Here is a 10,878-nt window from a genome sequence, read left to right as displayed (position 1 = left end):
CTTCAGCCCTTAAGCATGTGGGGCCAGTGTAGTGCTAATTAATACTTTGGAATAAAAGTGCCAGAGAGTCTCATGAGCACACCCAGCCTTAGATGCTACAGATGGGGGGAAACTAGGTTGGATTGGAGAATCAGCAGTCTCCTCCTCTGGTCCTCTCTGCATTTGATTTCAGCTCTGGGGTACTGGCTGGTCCAATTCAAGAACTGAAATTGGCCTAACTGGATATGGCTCATTCTTTCTCTCTCTCTCTTTCTCACTTCTACTGCCCTTTGACTCATACAGGCCATTCATTTTTAGGTTTTATGTACAGCACTTTTCATTATCAAATAGGATCTCTTGTGGCCTTCTGGAAATACCTGTCAACTTAGAGGGGGTTTGTTGCTGCTTTTCTCTTATGAAATAAAAGCAAACCTTATATAACACTTACTCTGTGGGCCAGACAGAGTTCTAAGCACTTCACATAGATCAACTGACAACAGCCCAGTGACAAGCTTACTGCTATCAGTCCCATTTTATAGATAAGAAAATTGAGATACCTGGAAGAGATTAACTTGCCCAGCGGGGGTCGCACAAACAATTAAGGGCAGGGCTGTGATTTGGACCCAGGCAATGTGGTTGCCACTAGTCTCTGAGCCACTCAGTTTGATGCAGAATTAGCTTCTGTGAGCTGGAGCCATGAGGGGTCCTGGGTCTTCGTTGGATGGTCTGGAACTGTGATAATAGTATAAAGCCCTTCTCGGTTACTATAATGGAGTGAATTTCTAAATGAAACAAATCAACACACATGTAGGTCTCTGATAAATAAAATGGATACTTTAGATTGTCCTTGAAGGAAATAAAGTGGAAGATTATATATTAGAGTGACTGTGTTCTACATCCACTGATGTTTCTGGGATACAATTTGAGAGAATACCAAGCTAAATATTGAAAGGTACAAACCAAAGGAATGTTATATTAGAAAGTATGGACTAAGACTCCGGATGAATCACAATGTATAAAGAAATATTCTCACCCAGAACCAGGAAGCTGAGAGTACCACGACCTACACAGAAAAGCTGATCAATTCTCCCCACCAGACCCTGACTTCTACATGTTATTCTCTACACAACTAGAAGTTACTGAAGTCAAAACAGAAAGCCTGCTGGCCCTGAAGCAGAGTGGAGATGCAGGAAAATGACGCACTTTGCCCCAGTCCTGGGCCTGTGCATCTTGCTGCCGAGTTTTCTAGGCATCAGCGTGAAGTCACTCCCACATGCCATTGGGTCCTGTGGCACTGAAATACCTGGCGTTGACGAGGCAGAGACCACCAGCCTCTAGCAAGGCTTGGGACCCAGGTCTCTGAAGGTGAAAGGTCACAGCCTCACCTCACAACACTGTCTCGGGTCTGTTTCTTATTACCCAATAATTTCCAGAAGGTTTCCCAGGAGCAGCACCGAGGGAAGGAGGCTCCGAGGAGGAGAGCCAGTGGCCTCCGTGCAGCATCTTTTCAGTGACTGAGAGTGAGACGGGCCTGGGGGTCAGGAGGAGGGCGGCCATCTCCCCCCATCCCGGCCCCAGGTTGAGTGTTGCTGTCAGAGTGACCTGGCCACTCCTCAGAGGACACAAGCTTATTGTGAGGAGATAGGAGGAAAAGAGAGCTCTGCTGTCAGAAGGGCCACTGCCTCTCAGAAGCTGCTGGCTGGAGCCTTGAGCAGCCCAGTCCCCCAAGAGGAAAGGTGCAAACCACATCCATGGACCCGAGGTGAAGGACCACCATTAAAAATAAATAAGAAACTCCAAATGTGTAAATCCGATATAAGCCAAACCATATGGCATAAAATGAAAACACTTTCTCCGCATTCTTTTGGTCACATTGTTTCCTAGTAGATTTTATCCGTAGGAAGGTATTAACACACCTTGGGTCCTGGAGCTTCTCCCCTTATCCATGACCTTGATAAGACGAGCAGCTCAATGACCCTCCCACTGTTTGTGCAGCTCTGTGTGTGAGAGAATGTTGAGTGTGTAGAAGTGCTAAAATCCTGGGGTAGCACCTCATACATTAGCGGGCTTCCCTGCCAAACAAAGTCATTTTTCAGACAAGTCATAACGGAGCCTAAAACACAAGTGTTGCAGTGTTTGCTCCAAATGAGGCAGTGGCCAGGGGACCGCCGCCCCTGACATCATTTCTGACGCAGCCAGCGCGGGTTTGCTATCTGATTAGGGCTCCGCCACCGTGGTGCCAGACTCCCTCCTGAAGTGAAGTGGCGGAGGGCAATTAGTGTGTCAGAGTTACCAGAAGGTGAGGGCGTCTGCTGCAAGTTTCCTTCGGAGAGCCTCAGCTGGAATTGCCTTTGATGCTTTCCAAGAGGATCTTCTGAAGCTGTTTATGGAGTTTGGCAGTAGGTAAAGATGAGCTTCCAACAGGAAACTCAGCCAGCATCAGAAGTGAAGGTGACCTGGAGGGTGCAGACGTTTATGTACAAATGCGGTCAAATAGCTGACTTGCTGAAAGGATGCTCCGCGGTCTCCCGGGGAAACAAAGCAGCCGTATCCCTTTATCTCTAAAGGCTGAATTTTCACTTGGCTGAGCCCTTGACCCAGCACCCGGTACCAGAGAATCATAACCTCTCTCACTGTCAATTTATTTACCTTAAACAATAAGAGAAGTGCTATACACTTCACTGACGCATGGGAAAATTGTGTAGAAAAATACCAAAATGTGTTTTGAGATTATTTGATGAAAGGATGATATATATATGTGTGTGTGTGTGTGTGTGTGTGTGTGTCTTACTTCTGTAATGTGTTCTTTTCTCCCCCTCCTCCTCCTGGCCTGTCAGCTGCTACATACATAAAACTTATCATAACTCCCAACCTCTTCATTTCCACTTTCCAGGCAAACTTTTGGATGTGTAGATGGAAGATTCTGTGGTGTACCTTTGCTTTATTCAGTTGAGGCAACGCACACAAGAGAATTCTGCAGACCTTAAAGTCAGACAGAAATATCCATTACTATTTTCATTTTTTTTTTATTTTCATTTTTTAATTGAGAAAATACAGTATAAGAATGCATCAGACAAATCTGGACTTGAATCCTGGCTTTGCCCCTGACACATATGTATAGCTTATGCATGCACACACGCACACACTTGTGAGCAACCAGTCACACATATGTGCACACGAACACAGACGTTCCCACTCACGCCTCAATTTGGGGCCAGAAGACTGGGTTTGAGTTCTACCTCCGTTACACAGCAGGTGTGTGACCTTGAATAAGAGACTAAACATCTGTGTCTCTGTCTCCTCATTTGTAAATCAGGAACAATGACAGTACCCATCTCACGCCCTTACAAGGTGGTGGTAAAGATTAAATCAACGAGCTACTCAGAACAGTGCTTGGCACGTAGTAAATGCTACATATTTATTTGCTATTAACATTAAGGGGACAAACAGCACGGTTAGGAGAGAGATTTCTTTCCCAACATGGCTTTTAATGAAATTTTCCACATGTAAAGGGGAGAAGGAAACGTGAATTAACACAAATTTTAATGGGTCAGATCATCTTAATACCGCACACGGAAAGGCTGCATAGTTTTCACAGCGAATGCCGGGCTTTTCTGGTTTACCCACAGGGAGGGCCAGGCCTGTGCACCAGGGAATTTCAGGAGAAATGTGAGGCCACAGCGGGTAAACACTGTAAGTGCCTCAAGGTTCGTTTCTAGCTGTTCTCCTAAGAGTTTAATGGATGCAATTATCTGCTTTCTCAGAAATCTGGGGGATTGGGTGGGGCCTCTCAATGTGAAAGAAAATAATCCTCACCATTTAATATCTACTTTCTTGAGTGATGGAATATGCAGGGTCACCATTCTCGTTGCTGCTCTATTTCCTGCATACCAACCCCTTAGTATGGCTGTATCATTTTGTGTTATATTTAGAGTTGCGTTAGGTTCATACAAACTGTTTAAAAATGTTTATTGCTTCTCAGATTTTCTCTCTCTAATTATGATGTGCTTTGGACAGATAAACAGACCTTGATTTGGACTTTGGGCTGAATAATCAGCCATTTGGAGGTGCTAAGAGAAAAATGAGGAATATGTACTAAGTGGTGGAACTAGTGGGGTTTAAAGAACCACTAAGTCCCAAAGTAACAACCTTGGCTATTAATTCTGATTTATTCTTCATCACAGCCCATCCTAACCTTGATTTCCAGCAGGCTTAAAGAGAGATGTTCCATCAGCTTGTAGTGAAACTTCCTATTTAAAAAAAAAAAAAATTCTCCTTTGACATACAGTATGTAATGCTGGCTCTATATGATACTTTAATATGTAAATCTTTGCACCTTTGATTTCTAAATAGAAATTTATTTCTGCCTCTTCTCTCTTCTACAACCTACTGCCAGAGGCCTTCCTTAAGGGTTCACATCCCTTTACTTTGACTCATGGAGATACGGTGTGCCTGCCTTCCCTCAATTGTAAATTTTTAGTTACACACATTATCAACTCATCAACTGCTTCTCATTTTTATCAAGGAGTATGACCTGCTCAAAGTTTTTAGATGAATACAATAAAGACTTACATTTACCCAATTAACCATTTCTTTTTTTGAGATGCCTCCACCAAAATAGTGTGATATAAATTGCTTCCTGAAAAACTTTGGAGTTACACTAGATTATAGCTTAAACATTTATATGCAAACCAAACTTTAAAAAGGGTTTAAATGGGAATAAATGATGGACAGGTAATCCATTTTTTGATGACCTATGATGTCTCAGGCACTACTACTCTTTATTTAAATTATTTTACTTAATCCCCACAACAAGCATGTGAGAAATTCAGGTATAGGGGCAAGGAATTGTTGAAAATCAGTAAATTGCGCTCATTGTAAGGGCTGGAGATGAGATTTTATGCTAGATATAAATAACTAAATATTCTTTTTTTCTAATATAGAAGTCTTTATGAATATTTCAAGCATACTATTTACTTTTAGTACTATTTTTTCAATCAACAGAATTTATTAAGGACTGAGTATACACAGTGAATGCTTTATGATAGCACTGGAAAAATGAAAAATCTGATTCCTATCTTCAAAGATGGGAATTTGGAGAAAAACATACAATCCACGCCTTCGATGACCACAACACTCTATAAAACATGGGAGAGACAAATAGGGGTAAAGACAACTGGGTTAGTTCTCATTTATGGAAAACCTCCTGGAAGAGGGGTGAATTACACGAGGCCCTCAAAGGTGGACAGGAATATAATGGCAGGAGGATCTATCACCAACTTGGGGTTGGCGCTCAGCATACTGCATTCAGCGGACAGTAGGAAGGTCCCCCCACTAGGGATGTGCTCAAATCAAAGAGCTGTGAGAGGGTGGAGGGTATATGACCAATTTGATCAGTACTGGAACGATCGGTAGGAAGTCTGGACTTAAGGATATAAACACAGAAGGTAATATTAGAATTTTATGAGCACCAACGTATCTTAGTGATGGAAGTATTTAAAAATATTGTAGGGCCAGGGCTTCCCTGGTGGCGCAGTGGTTGCGCGTCCACCTGCCGATGCAGGGGAACCGGGTTCGCGTCCCGGTCTGGGAGGATCCCACATGCCGCGGAGCGGCTGGTCCGGAGCCTGTGCTCCGCAACGGGAGAGGCCACAGCAGAGGGAGGCCCGCATACCACAAAAAAAAAAAAAAAAAAATATTGTAGGGCCAAAAGGGACTAAAATGTTGATGCAGTTAGGAAGATAATTGGGGCGATTTAGGCTCGAGGTGATAAAATCTGGTTCAAGATGACAGTGACTTATATAAAGGGGGAAAATAGAATCCAGTGATTCATTAAAACTATGAGATCTAGTGGAAAGTTCCAGTGGTAATTGTTTGATTTGGAAAAATCGTTTTGCAATTTATTTGATTTTACAGGAGAACCGTGTTACCTAATCCAATTGGTACTGGTGTTTGGTTGCGCAACCACAGAGTTAAAGAAAAGAATCATTAGGAAATGATATAAACATGTGGTTTGAACATTTAGTTATCTTGAAAACATTTATTGCATAAATGTTCATGCATTTACCAACATTTGGTGCAATTCCAAGCCTTTTCTTTGATGGATATGTCCACTGGAGTTCTAAATCATCCTTCTTGTATAAATCATACCCTTAGGGCATTACTTACAATTTCAGGTTGTTTTTCTTCGAATGAATTAAAGACTGTTACAAACCAATATGATCAAAAAAATTCACCTACATTTTGATTTCCCTCCCAATCTCTCAAAGTTATCTCACCTACACCACCCTTCAACAGCAATCATTTCAGTGACAGTTTTATTAAATCCTTCGAAACGATTCCCTTTAGTTTTCAAAGAAAGATATCTTTCTTTTTGCTCTAATGTTTCATTGATTTATTTGATATCTAACTACATTACGTACATATAATAACAAGTACAACTGCCATAAATAGGTTTAGAAAAAACACAGCTGACTTTTGGTTTAAATATGACTCAACTAGAATCCACAAGAGTGCAAACAAAAGCTCCCAGGTGGGATGGGAGCTTTCAGGGGGCTCTCAGCAGCAGTCACTGTGTTGTTTTGATAGCATGAGTCATTAGTTAATCCAGCAAGTTAGAAAGGAGAGACTGGCGAAGAGCTTGTATTGTCCTATACAGAACACAATCCTCTAAAAGCTAGACGGTAACTGATATTTCTCATAGTTACCATGTGCATTAAAATGGAGCCTGGAGTGAAGGGTTTCTCATTTTATAAGGAGTATAGCTTGACTTTAAACATATAGACCTTCCACATTTTCTTTTGGGGAACTTCCAGTTCAACAGAGAGTAAATGCCAACTCTAACAATTTTTAAATTTGTAGCAAAATTGAGGCAGCAAGCAGATAAGAAATGAGATAGAACTTGACATTGTAAGGTAAAAGTTTAAAAAATGTGTTTGAGCCACAATTTTATTCATTTCCCACATTCTTTAGAGGTTAATCCACATGAACACCTGTTGACTTTTTTAAACTATATCTTTTCCAACATTTATAAAATTATGAAATATTTATTTGCAAGAACCACTTTAGGAAATTTTTTTTAGAGCTTTCAGAAACATGAAATAAATCGATCATTCCGATTTCCCAAATAAGTGAAGTTAAGCTGAAAAGTTATCGCTAATTTCCTTGAAGTCATCCATCAGGTTGACAAAAGCAAAGATTATAATGAAGCATAAGATACTTAATCCACGTATACTACTTGCATTAAGTATCTTATGCTTCATTATAGTTAATCCATCTTATCCTTTGACATGATACCCCTCTATCTGTTCTCCCATCTCACTCTCTTTTAAATCTAAGACTTTCACTGATAGATCTGAATGGCAGAGCCTCGGTCACATGCCAGCTCCTACTACATGGCAGGCTGGTTAAGTCCATTCCTGACTTCCACTTTGGCATTCCATGTCCATAAATTAGAAAGCACCCAAACACAGGGAGTTAAAATTACAGATTGCGACAATTGAACACAACAGCTGATTTCAGATCATGCCATCTCATGCCAAAATAAATCTTTTTCAAGGGTAAAGGATAAAAATGTGAATATCTCAACTCTCTATTTTAAAATATAATCCAATTCAACAGACTGACATATCTTGAAAAGAAATCAATAGAAGGAACGTTGAGTGCATTCATCATGGAAGTGTATCTCCACCATAGTTCATCTTTCAAGCCCCTCTATGTGATAACCATGTCACATCGAGTGTTTTATAAATTGGGTGATTCTCAAAAATCCATTTTAGTGGGTATATGTCATTTAGTGAGCATCAGGATGGCCATTTACAGCTTTTAGGTCTCTCGGAGATTTTTAATTATGACAGGATGGGTAGGCATGCAGTGCAATGCCAAAACCCGGCCATACATTACTTGTACTTAAGAAGCAGGGGAGTTTGGAGCTGAGTACTTTAGCTGATAAAGCACACATTTTTCACCTACCAGACCTCAGTTCCACTTGGCTCTGATTTCTTAAGTAAATTAATTTTGTTCTATCAATGATGCTACCATTAGTTGATAATCCAGGAGGCATGCCATGCATATTTCACCCTTCGCTGGCTTCTTACTGTTTCTGAACATCGGCTGAATATAAAAAGGAGAAATTTTGGATGTGCTTGGAGACCCACTACCTTTAGCTTTAGCTCAGAAATTGTACAAGTTTGGTGAATGTGCCAGCAGTTTTGAGCAGGACCTGGGAGGTAGTTGGAGTGATTATTCTAATTTGTATAAGGGAAAAAAATATTAGCAGATTTAACTAAAGTGTCCCATGTTCACTGAATTGAGAATGAATTTGTGTTTCTAATATTAACTTTGTGAGGATACCAATTACTGTTGGAGTTCTAGTGTTGTGTGTTTGTCTCCCACTCGGGCCTGGAAAGTCCCTCAGGTTAGGATGAAAGCCTAACACCTAGTGCAGTGTTTAGCATGTAGTTTCTGCTTAAAATGGGGCGGGCGGGGCTTGAGGTGGGAACAGAGGTCTCATGTTTATGAGGACCAGATGAACCCACTAAGAACATTATCAAAGAGGACTTGGGAATTAATGATCAAACAACAGAATACAAGAATTAAGACTCTGAAAAGGTAATGCAAGAAGCTTTCCAGGAGTACCTCAGATAGACAAGAAGCTCATGCAGAAAGAAGAAATAATCAGATGTCTATCTATGCTTTTTTCCTGGGCTGCTGACTGAGTGGAAGGCCGAGAGTACAGGGCACATTCGGGTGGGTGCTTTTAGGGTCTACTCAAACATCCCACAACTCAGCCTGGGGAAAACTTATAACAAGTTCTTTGAATGTGGGAAATTAGGAAACTAAAAAAGATCACCCTTCCAGGCGTCATAATCAGGGAGGGAGAACTCAGCTCTGAAGCCTTTGGGACCTTTAATAACAGGCTGTAAGGACAGAGAAAGCCCCATGGTCTACCCCAGTGACACACCCTCGCTACAGGGCTGGCCTTGCAAGGCCGGCAAGGCATTCCCAATCACAGGCTACACTTGGGCTTGATCAGGAGACAGTGTGACTCACCAGGAGGGACTATACTGGCTGAATGTGACATTAACAACCCATCACGGCCAACGGTGGTTGAGAAGAGAAGTTCCACGGGCAGCAGCAGGGAGAAAGCGTGAGCCACTTGGATTCCATCTGGGAATAGGGATGGCCTTTTGGGGGAAAAGTCCAATGATGCTTCTGGCCTCCAACCTGTTCAGGGCCACTTTTTTCATCTTAAATGATTGAAAGTCGGGAGGCGTCTTTAGGAACAACATAATGATACAATCGTGTTTTAGAATTGTAAAATAGTATTAGTAATTCTAATCCCTTTATGTCCTAAAATATGTACAGCTTTACCGAGTAGAGATATAGAACTAGTCATAATTCGCATCTGGTCAGACACAGGTTTTAGAGAGAAGAGTGGTGTGACCAACATAGAAAGCGTTCTGTTTTGACTTGATTGTACGAGACAGCTTTTGGGAGGTCAGAGAGAAGAGTTGAAAAAGGGATGTTTAATTCCTGAAAACTTTTCTGTCCTATTTGAGACCGTGAATATTAGCAAAAGAAAAAAATTTTAAAAAGCTAATAAAAGTTGTGCTCACTTCGGCAGCACATATGCTAAAATTGGAATGACACAGAGAAGATTAGCATGGCCCCCGTGCAAGGGTGACACACAAATTCGTAAAGGGTTCCACGTGTTTTTGGACTGGGAGTTTGGGGTTAGTAGATGTCAGCTATCACATATAGAATGGATGGACAACAAGGTCCTACTGTATAGCACAGGGAACTATATTCAATATCCTGGGAAAAACCGTAATGGAAAAGAATATAAAAAAGAATGCATGTATATGTATAACTGAGTCACTTCACTGTACAGCAGAAATTAACACAATATTGTAAATCAATTATACTTCAATTAAAATAAATAATAAATAAAAGAAAGAAAATAAATAAAAAGAAAAAAGTTGATATTGATTACATATTGAAATGAAAATGCTTGGGATATATTGGGTTAAATAAAATATATTAATAAAGTAAAAAAAAAAAAAACTAGTAAAAGTCACTCTGCTGAAGAATGTAATTCACCTAAATCACAGCATTCCAAATTCTGAACCCTTTTTAAACACACGGTTTGCAAATAATTAATAACCTGGAAACTGTGACAGATTGTGGATTCTGAAAACAGAAAACCCCTTTTTAAACAAAAAAAATTCTTGAGTATTTCTCTATGTACTGTTCATATTACGTTTTCCTATCTATCCTGTCCCTGGTTGACTTGAATTGGGTGGCAAAAGCATATTTGATTATGTTAGATTTCTGCCCTAAGGTTAATGAGTAATGTTTGTGATCTGAAACAGGTATATTACGTTGATTGTGTCAGGAATGCCCCCCGCTGTGCAAAAAAGGTGTCAAAATGCCAATAACCAAGTGTGTGGGGAGGTGATAGGGACTATATCTGGCTACTTGGTGGGCAGATCATAAACTCTTAATAAGCGGCACTTGGGCTCGGACAACACCATAATTCGTCCACATATGTCTTTTCCTCTGCACCACCAAACCCCATCAACTCGCAGCCTGCGGCTTTAAACGTTTCCCTGAGCAAATCTCAAGGTATTTCTTTCTGACTCCCCTGTAAATAGGTGGTGAAGAGAGAAGTCTCCTTCGCTTTCAAAAGTCTATATTAAAACTCCAATGCAGCTCATCCAGTTACATCTTTTTAAAAATAAATTACACTTGGGCTTCCCTGGTGGCGCAGTGGTTGAGAGTCCGCCTGCCGATGCAGGGGAACCGGGTTCGCGCCCCGGTCCGGGAGGATCCCACGTGCCGCGGAGCGGCTGGGCCCGTGAGCCACGGCCGCTGAGCCTGCGCGTCCGGAGCCTGTGC

The 10,878-nt window shown here is 41.2% G+C and overlaps 1 non-coding gene across 1 annotated transcript; it reads left to right on the top strand.

Moving 5' to 3' along the window:
* Positions 1–9,588: 9,588 nt before the first annotated feature.
* Positions 9,589–9,695, top strand: LOC112066749 (U6 spliceosomal RNA). The gene has a single exon (XR_002892846.1). It is a non-coding gene; the product is annotated as a U6 spliceosomal RNA (small nuclear RNA).
* Positions 9,696–10,878: the final 1,183 nt, after the last annotated feature.

This window comes from Physeter macrocephalus, chromosome 9 (assembly GCF_002837175.3).
Source record: "Physeter macrocephalus isolate SW-GA chromosome 9, ASM283717v5, whole genome shotgun sequence".
NCBI lineage: Eukaryota > Metazoa > Chordata > Mammalia > Artiodactyla > Physeteridae > Physeter > Physeter macrocephalus.
The sequence above is the reverse complement of the archived record's forward strand: the minus strand, read 5'-3'. Positions and strand labels throughout refer to the sequence as shown.